General features: G+C 42.1%; 1 non-coding gene across 1 annotated transcript; it reads left to right on the top strand.

Moving 5' to 3' along the window:
• The first annotated feature begins 15,371 nt into the window (after nucleotides 1-15,371).
• Nucleotides 15,372-15,442, top strand: TRNAG-GCC (transfer RNA glycine (anticodon GCC)). The gene has a single exon. It is a non-coding gene; the product is annotated as a tRNA-Gly (tRNA).
• Nucleotides 15,443-15,682: the final 240 nt, after the last annotated feature.

Here is a 15,682-nt window from a genome sequence, read left to right as displayed (position 1 = left end):
ATGATGAAGTCTGCTTAGTCTCCTAAGGGAAGAAAAATCACCTCTGTTTTGGGAAATTCTTTTGCATATTGTTTGTCAAGATTGTTTGTACTTAAAGCTGAATATTTAGTATGCCTCTGTATGTATTGGGTTTTTCAGTTTCCTGGAAAACATTTTACACAGGTCAACTGTAAGTCTGGCCATATTAAATGAAAAGAAGAACTCAGAATGCATGTGGTTTGGCCCTGCGGAGCATCTTGTGATCTGGTGGCTTGTGAAAAGGCAGCTTTATGGCTGGGCACGTTGGCTGACGTCTGTAATCCCAGCACTTTGGGAGGCTGAGGCGGGCGGATCATCTGAGTTCAGGAGTTCGAGACCAGCCTGGCCAACATGGTGAAACCCCGTCTCTACTAAAATACAAAATTAGCCGGGCGTGGTGGCGGGAGCCTGTAATCCCAGCTCCTCGGGAGCCTGAGGCAGGAGAATCGCTTGAACCCGGGAGGCAGAGGTTGCAGTGAGCAGAGATCACACCACTACACTCCAGTCTGGGTGACAGAGTGAGACTCCGTCTCACAAAAAAAAAGAAAAGAAAAGAAAAGGCAAGCTTGATAAAGAAGAGCAGAGTCTCATCTCAGCTCTCCTGCCTTATACTGTTCAGGGCTCTGACGGCCGGATCTCTTCCTCACCCGTCTCTTTGTCCTACAGTCTCTTCTGTGATCACACAGGATGCTGCGATTCCAGGGTCCAAACGTGGGGGCACTGCTGTCAGCCCGCGGCCCCGTAGATTGATAGGAAACTACAGAGAAGGTTCACGCTCCTTGCTTGCCACAAAGCAATGAACAGGTAGTAGTATTTTCTTACGGATGGAATGTTTAGGTAAAAATTGTAGTCTTATGATTACATTACGTGGTATTTTATAATTACCTCAGAGCTGGCAGATGTACAATGCACATTTATGTGTTTCCTGAGACCATAGTTTTTCCCTTTTTTAGTTCCCCTTTAATAACTGGTAATGAATCCTGTGTGATATACAATGATAATCAACAGCTCTGTGAAGGCCATCGTAGAAAGAGTATTTTTCTTCTTGAGAGATTATTATAAGTGTTGTTTAGAAGAAGTCTTAAGCCCTAGCATACGAGACTAAGAAAGACCTCTCTTTGCTGATTAGGAAAATCGTGTTGGTGGATTTTATCCACCAGAACGACAGTGATTCAAAGAGTGCTTTAGCCTTTCTATCTGCATATCTTTTAGCAGAGTTTTGTTTTACCCCTTCGCTTAATCAAAAATAATGAAGATTTGTGTATGTCAAGTTATTTAAAATTCTCGATGAAAAGCATGATTGTTCTGTGTGTGTGCTTAAGTACCTTAGCTCAAATCCAGTTAGACTGCTGCAGAAAAATGTTAACATTTTGAAACAGTTCTTGATTTCATTTGTGCCGATTTTATCAAAAGAAGGAGGAAAAAGACACTGTGCCTTTGTTACATGTGGTAAACAAGTGATTTGCTCTTTGGAGGCCCCCTGCTATAAAAGTTAGCCATTTTAAGCCTAGAGAATCAGGTGAGTAATATTAGAATATTTGATCTTTTTAAGGATTTGCCATGACATTTATTTTGTAAAGACCAGAAACTTTATTGAAATTGAGCCTTAGAAGAGTGGCTTTAGCACTGTGTTGCTGTCCCAAAATGAAGAGATAATCTAGGAATTGGGATAAAGTGGCCACTACCCAAAATCTGGTGGTGGGCCACATGGGAGAACATTCTAGAATAAAAATACCAGAGCTGAAATCATGATGATGCTGGCAGCCTAACACTTGAAACGATATTAGTTTCCATCCTTTAAATGTAGTCTTATATAATTAACTAATACATGTTCAGCTGCCTTTCAATATACGCACCATCCGTTTTCAGAGATCGCGATCCTTTATACAAGTTTCAAATTCAGGCATTTGCTAATATTCAAATGTATAAATTAATTAGAGAAAAGCATCAAGAAATATTTTTCAATCTGAAATTTTAAATCCTTTAAAAAAAAATCCTGGCATTTGATGTCATATAGACTCAATCTACAAGTAAGACATTTTCAGCATATCATCAGTCTTCAGCACATATTGTATGCAAATGTCATCCTCTCTTTGAAAATACCTTTTGCATTTTAAGCAAGATCCTATTTTGACAGTTCTTTATGCTTTTTGGGGAGAGTTCTTGTGGAGAGTTTAAAAAAAAGCATCTTGAGTTTTTGCCTTGGCATATTCATCTTAATTTGATCATTTCTGTTCTGTCACAGTTAACCCCTCAATCAAAACACCTGGAAGTCCTTGTTAAAGTTCAAGACTTCCATCAACCTCCATCAGCGATTCCAGGCAGGAGGTTTACACATGTTAAACTACCAGAATGTAAGTTGTTCTTCAGGATTGCCCCGGGGAGTTTTCTGCTGCATTTTTGCCAATTGAATTATGATGTGAGATGGCATGAATATTGATCAAATTTCTAAACTGAATTTCTCAATTTTTAGACTGTGGTGTAAACCAACCCACAGGTTGTCATAACCAATTCAGTATGTTTTTAACAATAGTCAGTGAAGCGTGGAGGTCTTCAAAACTCATTGAAATGTAGAAAATTATCTGCACGTATGCTATCAACAAATCTCCCTTAACTCCTTCCTCCTCGCATTCCAAACCAACAGCAAAATTCAGACCCAAGCAAACTGTTCGGTGATTCTGTGTGTTTGCTTGCATGTGGCTGTGTGCATTTTACTTCTGGGTTTGCCCAGAAAAATATAGGAGGAAATGTGTGAATGCACATCATGAACACAGAGTACGGGAGATAGTATTGTACCTTGGTTAGTCGTTTATCATTGCAAAGTGGTTTTCTTTCCTCTGAAGAGAAAACAAGAAATCAGGCATCATCGTGAGCTAGCTTTCCATTTCAGGGCCAGGTTATATGTTTTACATTTATTCAGAACCTCTCTTCTTTCTTCTTTTTCCATTTTTCTGTCTAACTTTTAGTGATTTATTCTTTTTTAGTAGTACATTTTAATTTACAGTGGGCTGGGAGGAGGGCCTTCTGCAATAGTTTGTCTGCTCCAGAGAAAGTTCCTGAAATGAAGCATGAATCTGAGTTTGCTTCCAGTCACAGTTAAGAGGCTTTCTCTTGTCCTATCCCGTTGTAATGCAAGCTCGTCCCTAAGAGAGCCTCTGAATCCATCCTTCCTTTGGAGAGAGTCAAGCATGGTTTATCTTCCGAACCTCACCTGACTGGTTTAACAAAAACAGTCTCTGGTCTAGGTCTCCACAAATAGGAAGCAGGTTTTGACATTCTGAGCACTCTTTTCATGCGTTCAGCACTTGTCAATAAGAATGCGAGAAAGAGAAGAAAGAAAAAGAAGAAACTATGGTAGGGGAAAATGAGATGGAAAGAATATAATACCTTCCTTACTTTCCTTGTTTTGGTAAAAACAAGTTAATCATCATTCATATCCCTTCTCTTGCATAAATATTTGTCTACTCCTACCTCATCTGCTGCAGTCAATCACATTTTTTCTCCCCAGAATTGATTTGGGCAAGAAAGACAATGCATACGTAAAATCAGTACTGGATTTAATATACAACAAAAATGTTAGAGATTTCAAAATTATATACCACTTTTAATAATGTTTAATAATGTTTTTTATGGTGGGGGGGTTCTACCGTTTGCTAAAAGGGACAAGAACCATTCGGCCTATGCTGGCTTAGAAAGCAGCAGTGAAATCAGTTGATAATAATATTAATAAATGTATTTGTTTGATTACATGCTTACACCTTACAGTTTATATCATGCTTTAACACACCTAATGTGACCTCATTTGCTCCTAAAAATGAAAAGCCCTTTGAAGAAGACAGTATTATCTCCTTTATGTAAATGAGAAAACTGAGGCTCAGAGACATTCAGTGCCATGAATAAATCTTCATAGTTGACCTTTGCACTAGGTGTTTCTATAATATTGAGTGTGTGTGTTTGGGCATTTGTGTGTATGAATATAATCATAGAACACTGCCACAAATGGAGATAGATTGACAGAAAAAAAAAAAAGGAATGGAATTGACTGCTAAATTATTAGTACTTATAATCTACCACTTGGCAGCTAAGGGATTGCCCTCCATGTGTTAATAAAAGCAGTGGACTGTCCAGCAGATCGTTTCAGTCCAATTAAAGTGATCTGTTGTGACTGTATTTGACCAGAGGCAATGGAAGAAAGATGGTGAAAACGTCCTTCCAAGATTATCATCTTTCAGAATCCAAAACTTGAATTTCTGAAAAATGGTTATGGTGTGGCTTATTTTATGTACCCCGCAATATATATTATCGAGTCATAAATCAAACTGCTTTCTAAAAGATTTTAAGTATCTTTGGATAAATTTCCTTAATATTTTAATTAAAAAATGAGGCAGTCAGTTCTCAAGATTTTTATTTCTGATAGACACATGAGGTCCTTTAATTAGTGTATCCGTTCTTATTCTTGCTGTACAGTCTCCTGAATAAGAATAAAAGTGACAAAATTAGACGACGTATGGAAAAGGAAATCCTGGCTTTGCTAATTTTAACAGGGAGAGTAGCTAGGCCCTATATTTCTGGCTGGAATTCTCAAATGGAAGAAAATTCTTTTCCTGGCATGAATTGTGTAACAGTTGTTTGTGTACCTTGTAGCCTAGCCGACTCTATCAAAGGTAATCCTCCCAGTGCAATAATCCTCTGCTTTCAAAGGCGAAAATTGTATAAACTGAATTTTACAGAAATCTTTCTTAAATTTCAAAATTATTTAAAACATATATTTAACTTATTTTTGCATTGCAAAATTGGACATAAAAACAAACCGCAGTCTGGCCCTAGGTGAGGCAGGGAGAGGATTGTTAGAGGAAGTGTGCACAGCCCATAATGGGCTCTGTCATGCCAAGCTTATTTATTTCTGCAGTAAGGCAATGGAGCACGCAGGTTGAAAACATGAGCTTTTCAATCAGACATTTTTTTTTTTTTTTTTGGAGACAGAGTCTCGCTGTGTCACCCTGGCTGCAGTGCAGTGGTGTGATTTCGGCTCACTGTAAACTCCGCCTCCCGGGTTCAAGCAATTCTGCCTCAGCCTCCAGAGTAGCTGGGATTGCAGGCATACGCCGCCACACCTGGCTAATTTTTGTATTTTTAGAGATGGGGTTTCACCATGTTGGTCAGGCTGGTCTCGAACTCCTGATCTCGTGATCGGCCCACCTTGGCCTCCCAAAGTGCTGAGATTACAGGCATGAGCCACCGCGCCGGGCTCAGTCAGACATCTTTACTGGTTTTGAGACCATGGCAAGTTATTTCACCCACTATCCTGGCTTTTTTTCACCAGTAGGTGGTGTTGAAAATACTCCTCTGATAGGTTCCTTTTGTGGATTAACTGAAACAGACTCTGAAAAGCATGTAGCCCAGTGCCTGTTGTAACAGGTTTGAGCACTCAACACACTCAATACATGGCAGCAGTTACTGTTGTTTTGGGTCTCAGGATACATCTAGCAGTTAAGTTTCACAGTCATCCCTGAGAAGACATCTTATCAGGATTCATCTAAACATAGAAAATATCAGTGATCTGGAGAGATGAGTTGGAGCTTGGTCTCTGGATGCTGGGATGTTAGCTGGAGGCCTGGGGCCCTTAGGGATTTTGCTTTCAAGCGTGAGTGACCCCGACATTTGCACAGGCAAAACAGAGCCTATTACCTGGCACCTGAACTTTTCAGTGGTGAATTCTGTGGTACATAGGAAACTGGGGTTGTGGCCTGTGGAATGGTTAGGACCTCCTGGGGCTGGAACCACAGGGAAGTGACTGACCACAGTGGGAGATGAACACAAAATGATCTGAGGCCCAGGGGAGGAGCCTTGAGGTTCATTGAGGAAAAGAGGAACTGCAGATAATGGTGAGATTTCAAAGGGCCAACCAGGGACATGGGAGATGCCTGCAAAGTCAACGAAGAGCTACTTGCAGCCCAAAGGAAAAAGCTTCAGGAGTCAGGGAAGAAAGGGGCTTTCTTATCTAAGACAGCCTGGAGTCTGACAAAGCGGTGGGCCATGCTTGGAGTGAAGGTTAGACCAGGGTCTTACGGGGCTCAGAATTTGATCCAATGTAGCAGCAGTGGCAGCTTTTTAATCCACTGTCATAGCCCTAAGCAGCTCAGCTCAGCAACAGGCACCTTTTAATGGAGACCTTGAAATATCATCCAAGTAAGAAACCATCAGGAAATACAGACCAAGGACGATTACCCTGAGTATTTTATAATACAGCTAGAACGTTGATCACTGTTCCTTGTTTGTGAGGTTTCTTATTCCATTCATTTGCTGGTTGGAGATTTTCATCTGTAAATGGAAAAGACCTGTGTGCCTATTTTCAGGCACAGCAAAGACAGCAAAGCTGGGTGGGGTGTCCTACTCCTTAGCCAGGCTGAGAGAAAGGAAATTGGAGAAGTAGAGAAAGTGACAGCCCATTAAAGGAAAGAAAGAAAAAGAAGAGGCTGGATTCCTAGGAGACTGTGCGAAGGAGGGAATGAACGCTTGCAGAGCTAGCCCTTGAAGGAGATAGGAGTCCAAGGGCAAGGAATCTATTTATTCTTGATTGCCTCAATCTGGGCACCAAAATTGGACCATAAAGATGACTAATGGAATGTAATGAGTTTCTATTTCAACAATGCCCAAATAGGCTTCTTTAACTTGGTTCATCACGAATAAAGATATTAATTGAGAAAAACTAAAATAACACTAAAATAAACTAGAATCAAGCTGATGATGAGTGTATATATATGTAAGTAACTGCATTATATAAAATGCAGCTGTGAATTATGAAAATCATCAAACTCCTCTTGGTGTCTACAGGATGGAGTGGCTGAGTCTCCAGCCTTTTCTCTGGAGCAGAGCCTCTCTCCGCCTTGGCCCCATGCTGCTCTGCTCTATCTACAGCAAGGACCATGCCCAGTCACGACTCCCAGGGAGGTCGTGCAATAGCATAAGTTCACTTTCATTTTATTGGTAAGACATGTAAATGCAGTGCTGAAACGTAAAGTGACTTGCTCCTAGTCCCTCTCTGCCGCTCCACCTATTCTCATGAAATACTAAGATACTCACCTGACCCGTCCATATAGTGTGACTGGGTATGGTCTTTGGTCACCATGCATCTCTGAAAAGTGTTAGAGCTGCAACAGTGCCCAGGATCTTCCTGCAGTTACTTAATCGCAGTTTAAAGCTCTCTGTCTTAACTCATCCTTTCTGCCATAACTCCTGCTGCTGCTCTCCTTTTATCATCCAGCAACCTCTATCTCTTTGAATTTGTAAATTCAGTTACTATGTAAGACAGCTCAAGCAGTAGACACTCCTTTCCATGGAATCAAGGCATGATGGCTTTTTCTTTCAAGTTTCACACTCTGCATTTGATCAGCTTGGTTTCTGTCCAGTGACCTCAGAGAGTGGACGGTGCAAGTCCTGTTTGCCTGGCCTCCCCATTGATTTCTCAGAGCTGTTCCTCCCCAGTGCTTAAGTGGAGGTCCACATTGTCCTGGACCCTGGAGCTTCACCCACAGTCATGTAGCCATAGGATCCCTGTGACTTCCTGGGTCCAGTGCCGGGGTATTCAAGGCCTCAAGCCTGTCCCTGATTCCATGATTACCTCGTATTGGCTAGTGTCCACTGTCGGTGGAATGACTGCATGGCCATGATTAGCCACATACTGAGAGTTCTGTGATCTTTCCCAAACCGTAGGCGTCAGTGAGCTCTCCAGCTTTTACTCTCAGCACATGGTATACAGTCTATGAGTGAGAAGCAATGAAACTAGCTACTAAGAAGCCTAGCTTTAGTCTAATTTTTTTTCTTCATGTGGATGTGCAGGGCTTTTTTTTTTTCCTTTTCAACCTTGTTGTCATTTCAAAATATTCCTTTTTTCAATGGCTTCGGGGCAAAGAAGAAAATAGTTATGCATCCAAACCACTCCTGTCCCAGTGGAAAATTCCTTTTCAACACTTTAAAATCTCCTTTTTCTTGTTACATTAGCCCTGAGGTTGAGGGCTGTTGAAATTTCCTTTAAAGGAACCCATACTAAAGGTAAGGTGACTATCTCAGTATTTCATAAGAATGGGTGGAGCGGCAGAGGGGGACCCGCTGACTTGGAGCAAGTCACTTGACGTTTCAGCACTGCATTTACGTGTCTTACCAATAAAACGAAAGTGAACTTATGCTGTTGCCTGACCTCCCTTACATTTGGAATATTTTTTAAGTCAGATATACAGAGAGCAAGAATAAAATAGGGGTAACCAGGAGTGGGTTGGGGCAGGAGGAGGAAATGGAGAGATGTGGGTCTAAGGATACAAAGTAGCACATACGTAGGACGAACAGTCTGGAGATCTAATGTACAATCTGAGGACCACAGTTAATAATGTTGTATTGTATTGGGGATTTTTGCTAAGTGAGTATATTTTAGCTGCACTTGCCACAAAATAAAAGACTAACTGTGAGATGATGGATACTTTAATTAGCTTCTCTATAGTAACCATTTTACTATCTATATGTGTCTCATAACATCATGTTATATGCCTTAAATATATATAATGTAATGTGAGTGTATATATGTGTGTATATATGTATGTATGTGTGTGCATATATATGTGTGTGTGTATATATAGAGTGTATGTGTGTATATGTGTGTGTGTGTGTGTGTATATACACACCCACAGTCCCTCCCAGCTCTAAAATTTGCAACTCCAAGGTTGCATGTTGGAAACTGGACAACTGAGTCTTTAAAAATAGGTATTTCCCTTCACATCCCACCCTATTGATTTCTCTCCTGGTGCCTCTTCAAGCTTCATGCTAGGGTCTACCAGTTCAAAGAGGAGCATGACACATGAAGTCAGTCTTGTCACTGCTAATTGGTGTCTTACATAGATAAATTATCTAGTTATCAGGTGTCTCTTCATTTCGTGACAACATGGCGTCAAGAAAGTTCGTTAAGAATGCGGATAAAATGTATTTTTATACTCACAGTTATTGTTTTAGGATGAACCATCAAGCTTTTGAGGGACAGGAGCTGATTTCAGAAATTCATCCTTCAGTCCTAGCATTATGGTAGGATATCTGTCTTTGTTTTATTCTGTAAAATGATGAATTTTTGTATAATGACTAAAAGGACTGTGTAAAATGCTATTGTAGACTTCAGTGCAAAGGTACCGACATCTTTTCCTTTGTGGTTTAGAAGCCTGAAGTTTTGTGCAGTCCTGCTGTCATGGGGCATGTCTCAGAAGTCACTACCGAGCTACACCCAGGTTGGGCTGGTGGATGACACTGACTGCCCCATGTAAATAAGTTTCTAATAGTGTTAATGACGACTTAAACACCCGAGTATATTTGCTTTATATTTTGTTTCCTTGCACTTCAGCAAATATGCTGTTGAGAACAGCTCGATGGAATTTCATTTAAACTTTCTTGACTTTACACCAGCAGCATTTTCATTTCAGCTTTAACCTACTTACTATTTTTTTTCTTTTCAGTAAACAAATATACTGCCTTCTGTGGAGGCGAGGACTTGGGAGGAGTTTCAGGAAAATCGTTCTTCACATTTTAGAGGTTGTTTGTAATAACTTTGCTTATGCTATAAAAATGTTAATAGCTTTTGAAGAATAAAAACCCTGTAATAATTGCTCATCTATAAGCAGAGTCTTATGGTTTTAGCTGCAATCTGTGGTCCCGAGTGGGGAAAGAGTAACAGAATACCTTCTATTTATGCATGGTTTATGAACTGATTTGCACTAGGGACTTTGTATTTATAAAAATGCATCTCACTTGGTATGCATTTTAACCATTTAACATTTGATTGACCAAGAGAGCAAAATTTTGTTTTTAAAATGCAGCAGTCCTTAGACTCTGTGTGTGTGTGTGTGTGTGTGTGTGTGTGTGTGTATAATTAAGCCTGTCTTAAAAGAGTTTCGAAAGATGACTTTGTAAGATCAAACCCCAACTATAGGTCCTCAGGCATTTTAGTAACTCATAGAGCTTAATTTCCATTTCTCTTGCTGATAACGTAAGTCATAATAAGAGTAACAAAGAATTTCCTTAATGAATTGGTTGAATATAGTATATATAACATTGAAGAATGTTTCCAATTCTAAAATTTGGAAGGATGGTGTTTAAAGGCGCTGTCGTTAGTTATCTCAACAGGTGGTAGCTGGTAATTGATAATTATATTTAAAGTATGTGCATTCGTTGTGGTTGGTAGTATTACAGCATTTTTATCCACAGATCTCAAAGCATATGTGAATAAATATGCATTATTTCCCTATTTTAAATAGCCAGAGACTCACTGAACATTAATTAGGTATAAGCAGACAGAGAAATTTCATGTCCGCTGTTTGCTTGATGCTACTAAAAAAAAAAAAAAAAAAAAAAAAAAAAAAAAAAAAAAAAATCTTCCCGGAAACTGAGATGAAGAACACAGTGTACCTGATCTCTAAATAACTACTGTTCAGGGCATAGCTCCAGCCCCAAGCGAAGCCTCATGAAGCAGGACGTGTCCCTGCACACGTCTTCCACCAGGCTCATCACACCTAGGCTCGCAGAACATTCTAGCGAGTCTTAAGTCAGAAGAGACCTCAGGGACCACGCTTCTGAGTCCTTTCCTACCTCTAGCTCCTCAGTACGTGCACTAGGATGGGGAAGTGATGTTTCCTCCATCCTTCGTAGCGCTTCCTTCTGAACCCTGGTGAACCTCTTGCTTAGGAGAATATTTGTTGGAATACCTACTGTGTTGCAAGCTGTTTTCTAGGTGCTTGCAATAGAGCAGTGACCAAAACAGACAGTCACTGCTGTCACAGCGCTGGCGTACCAGGAAGGAAAAATGGTCTGTGCCGAGCATCCCTCTATTTATTCACAGCTTTAACCTCCCCATCTGCACCCTTCCTACGCAAAGCAGGGTGTCCCACCTTCTTCAACAAAGGCTTTCCCATCCCGCGTATCCCCATCAGACGGGGAAATATTTCTGAGCTTTATTTTCTGGAGTTTGTATTCTTTAATTTTTAAATTTTGTGTTATGAAAACAATAGCTATATTAAATATGGTTTCTCAAACTATATATATATCTCCCACTTCTACCTCCTTTTCTCCCATAATTACAGCACACAAAGAGGCAGGTTTCCCCAGCAACAGAGTGGGTGCAGCCCTGATTCATAATGTTCCTGACCAACGAGTGTCTCTCCTGGGCCAGACCTGAGAGTTTCTAACACTCAGTGGCTCCCAGCTCCCAGGCCCAAGCTTGTTCTATGCTGGAGGGAGGGGAAGGTTGACTACCGGGGCCTCCTTGTGTTCCAGGGTCAGAAAACCTCTGAAGAGCTTCCTATTTTTCTTGTTCTACATCTTTGTTCTCAGAAAATTCCAGAAATGTTTTTCTGATTCTAGTTCCCCAACCTCCATCCTCTTTCTTTGTTTTTCTTGGTGTCTTTGAATGTTTGAGGGGATCTAAGCTATTCCCAAGGAGGGTGCCTGATTCATTCTGACCAAGTCCTTACCAGACCAAAAGGTACTGGTCTTGGGAGCTGCAGTTCAGTCAGATTAGCTTTGATTGTCAACTTAGATAACCCTAGGAGAACGAAAAAAAGGAACGCGTAGAGGTATTTATCTTTGGCCCACAGCCTCTTCTAGCATGCATATTTATGTCTGTATTAAATATAGGCCAGCCACCTTTGTGATAAGTCTTGCTTGAGTACACTAAACTCTCTGCCTCCGTGCCCATTTGCTCAGCTTTATATTTCACGGGCAGCTGCTTATGACCTTAAAAAGTGCAGAGAACCCTGGCCAGCAGTAGAAGGTTCTGGCCAAAGGGTGATGCCCAGGGCAGGAATGTTCCTGCCTCTCGCTCCATGAGGTCCTCTCAGCTGTTTCAGGAGTGGCTCCTCTCCTAGAATAGCAGTAACATGCAGCTGATGGCTGCCAACAACGTCGTGCTCTTGGTACCAGGCTGGACTCCTGGAACAGCTGGTATGCTTGTACATCCCTGACATTCTGAGCCTGGGATGCACCCGGGGTTAGGGAACCAGCAGACTCCCAAAGAATTATAGAGTGACGTGCCGTCTCCACCAGCCATTTCTAAAGATCTGGGTGTGAGATGAATCTGCAGAAGGGAAAATAATGGCTGGAAAGCACGTAAAATTAAGTTGGCTGGAGTCCTGCCTGGTTTGCATATTTTTTGTATGTGCCTGTGATATGCATTTAAAATCATTTGCCTAAACTTCCTACTAACTAGAGGTACAATTAAACACTTCCAATTCAGGAGTCCCATTCCCCATACTATAGGCATCTCTAACTGTTTTGTTTTATCTTGTTTTGAGGTCTTTGGGAAAACTAATTTTTGGTAGCGTATATACAAATGTTCATTCTGGGAACTGATGTCTTCACTCCTCTGTCCTTCTGGCTGAAAGAGCTCAGATTTCACTTTTATTCAGGGCCATAACTCTCACTTCTCACTTGGCCACAGTGTTGGTCCTGGAAAGAATCCTCTTCTTCATTGCAGCCGAAGAAAGATTAAGAAGGAAAGGGAAAAGGTACTGCAGCACTTACTACCCCTATTATCAGACCAGATATATGGGAACTTTAGCAAAATGTCTGTTTTATACCTATGATGTACACCTAGTAAGCTGTTGATTGTCCAGACATTAAAGACATATATACGGCCGGACACGCTGGCTCACGCCTGTAATCCCAGCACTTTGGGAGGCCAAGGTGGGTGGATCACAAGGTCAAGAGATGGAGACCATCCTGGCCAACCTGATGAAACCTTGTCTCTACTAAAAATACAAAAATTAGCTGGGCGTGGTGGGAGGCTGAGGCAGGAGAATCACTTGAACTTGGGAGTTGGAGGTTGCAGTGAGCGGAGATCGTGACACTGCACTCCAGCCTGGCAACAGAGCGAGACTCTGTCCAAAAAATAAAGACATATATACACAAATTCCCCCCTTCTCTGGGGGTATGTGTTCCAGGACTTCCAGTGGATGCCTGAAGCCCTGGATAGTACCAAACCCTGTATACACCATGTGTTTTCCTATACTGTAATGGGTGGGTAGCTTATATGGCATGGATATGCCGGACAAAAGGAGGATTCACATTCCTGGCCTGATGGAGCAGGATAGCATGAGATTTCATCACATCACTCAGAGCAGCACGCAACTTTAAACTTACGGATTTTATTGGCCGGGCGCGGTGGCTCAAGCCTGTAATCCCAGCACTTTGGGAGGCCGAGACGGGCGAATCACGAGGTCAGGAGATCGAGACCATCCTGGCTAACACGGTGAAACCCCGTCTCTACTAAAAATACAAAAACTAGCTGGGCGAGGTGGCGGGCGCCTGTAGTCCCAGCTACTCGGGAGGCTGAGGCAGGAGAATGGCGTAAACCCGGGAGGCGGAGCTTGCAGTGAGCTGAGATCTGGCCACCGCACTCCAGTCCGGGCGACAGAGCGAGACTCCGCCTCAAAAAAAAAAAAAAAAAAAAAAAAAAAAACTTACGGATTTTTTATTTCTGGAATTTTCCATTTAATGTCTTTGGACCATGGTTGACCTTGGGTAACTGAAACCACAAAAAGTGAAACTGAGGATAAGGGGAGACTCTTGTAGACATGACAGCCTCAGAAGTGCACAGGAGAGGGGTCTCCAGGCCTCCAGATTGCCCAGAAGCCACTCCAGGGACCTGAAGCCAGAGATGTTCCCACCTTCTGTGCTCAGCCAAACCGCAGTGGAAGAGCCCCAAACAGTGGCGAGGGAATGACAGAAATTACCGGATGCCTCCCACTAGTTTCTCACAGGAGAAAGTAAGAGTTCCAGGCATCTATCCGAGATAGACATCCACACGTGATCCCACACTGGCACTATTCTGCATGGTGGCAGCTTCTGGCCTTCCAGGCAAACCACCGTGTGTGCGTTAGGGGTTAATTTGACTTGGGAACCTGACCGACGTATGCTACAATTTCAGTGGGAAATATGCATTCCAAATTCCTACAAGACTGCCTCAAAACAAAGTTCTGAAATGCAACCTGTTCATAAGTTGTGGATTGCCTGCATTTAATACTTTTTTTGGCAGTATCATACACTTACAAAATTGTGTGCTGCTTATGGAAGAGGACATTCTGGAAGCCATTTAAAATTCACAAAAGTTTGGATTCTTTCTCTAGCATATATTTCATTTATTTTCTGGCTGTATATTTGACACGTGGTCACGGTTACAGTTTATCGTCAAGCAGATATTCCAGCACCATCTTCCCAACTTTGGGTAAATTATTTTACCAAAGCACAATATCCCACGTAACAAGATATTTCCAGTTCTTTCCATTGAACACAAAAGGAATCAGTTTAGAAGGGACTGTTCTCTTCACTTCACGGGAAACTGCAGATAGGCAACATTTGGTAGAAATCCCTCGGATTCTCTTGGATGTAGGCATAGGCTTTTGCTCCAACTATCTGGGATGGTTTTCTCTTGGTTAAGTCACTCTTTACACCATTCAGCTTTTCCAGCTTTTCAGGCATCTGATTTTTGTTATTACTGTGTTTCAACTTGGGGAGTTGTGACATGAGTAGTTGATTCCTTTGTCAGCCTTAGTAGCCACAGGAGCAGAGCTGGTTTAGAGGTTTAGGGTGTCTGACAAATGCAGAAATCTCCAAGTTCACTGTGAAAGCCTGGCTCCTTCATAGCACCTGTCAGTTCTTTCCACGTTAACAACCCTTGGATTGTCAGTCTCTCTCTCTCTAACCTCTGTCTTAGAGGTGAGAATACACGCCTACTATCCACAGAAGTTCGTTCAACCGCAGAGTGAGTGGCCCCTACATTCTGAGGGAGTAGTCGTATACAGCACGGTTCTCTCCTTCATCACAGTGCTACCTCCTGCCCCACACCTCACTGCTAGTAATTATTTTCGTGGCAGCTAAATTCAGCAAGAGTATTCACTTATTCTTTTTACCAACAAACCTACTATGTGCCAAATACTGTGTTAAATGCTGCAGTTAGAAATAGAAATAAAACACAGCCGTGTGCAGTGGCTCACACTTGTAATCCCAGCACTTTGGGGGGCCGAGATGGGTGGATCATTTGAGGTCAGGAGTTCAAGACCAGCTTGACCTACATAGTGAAACGACATCTCTACTAAAATACAAAAATTAGCCGGGCCTGGTGGCAGTCCCCTGTAATCCCAGCTACTCAAGAGGCTGAGGCAGGACAATCACTTGGACCCAGGAGGCAGAGGTTGCAGTGAGCCGAGATCACAACACTGTACTCCAGCCTGGGCGACAGAGCAAGATTCCCTTTCAAAAAAAAAGAAAAGAAAAAAAGGAAGAAAACACAGTCTTTATTCTCAAGAACGTAAGTGAGTGTGCTAGCAGCATTGGTGGTTCAGTGGTAGAATTCTCGCCTGCCACGCGGGAGGCCCGGGTTCGATTCCCGGCCAATGCATGCTTCATTTTCTGGCCGGGTGCGGTGGCTCAAGCCTGTAATCCCAGCACTTTGGGAGGCCGAGGCGGGTGGATCACGAGGTCAGGAGATCGAGACCATCCTGGCTAACACGGTGAAAACCCGTCTCTACTAAAATGAAACCCCGTCTCTACTAAAAAATACAAAAAAAAAAAAAAAAAAAAAAGCTAGCCGGGCGAGGTGGCGGGCGCCTGTAGTCGCAGCTACTCGGGAGGCTGAGGG

The sequence above is a fragment of the Rhinopithecus bieti genome, unplaced genomic scaffold (genome assembly GCF_001698545.2).
Source record: "Rhinopithecus bieti isolate Rb0 unplaced genomic scaffold, ASM169854v2 scaffold_38004, whole genome shotgun sequence".
NCBI classification, from domain to species: Eukaryota; Metazoa; Chordata; class Mammalia; order Primates; family Cercopithecidae; genus Rhinopithecus; species Rhinopithecus bieti.
This window is presented reverse-complemented; position numbering and strand designations above follow the sequence as displayed.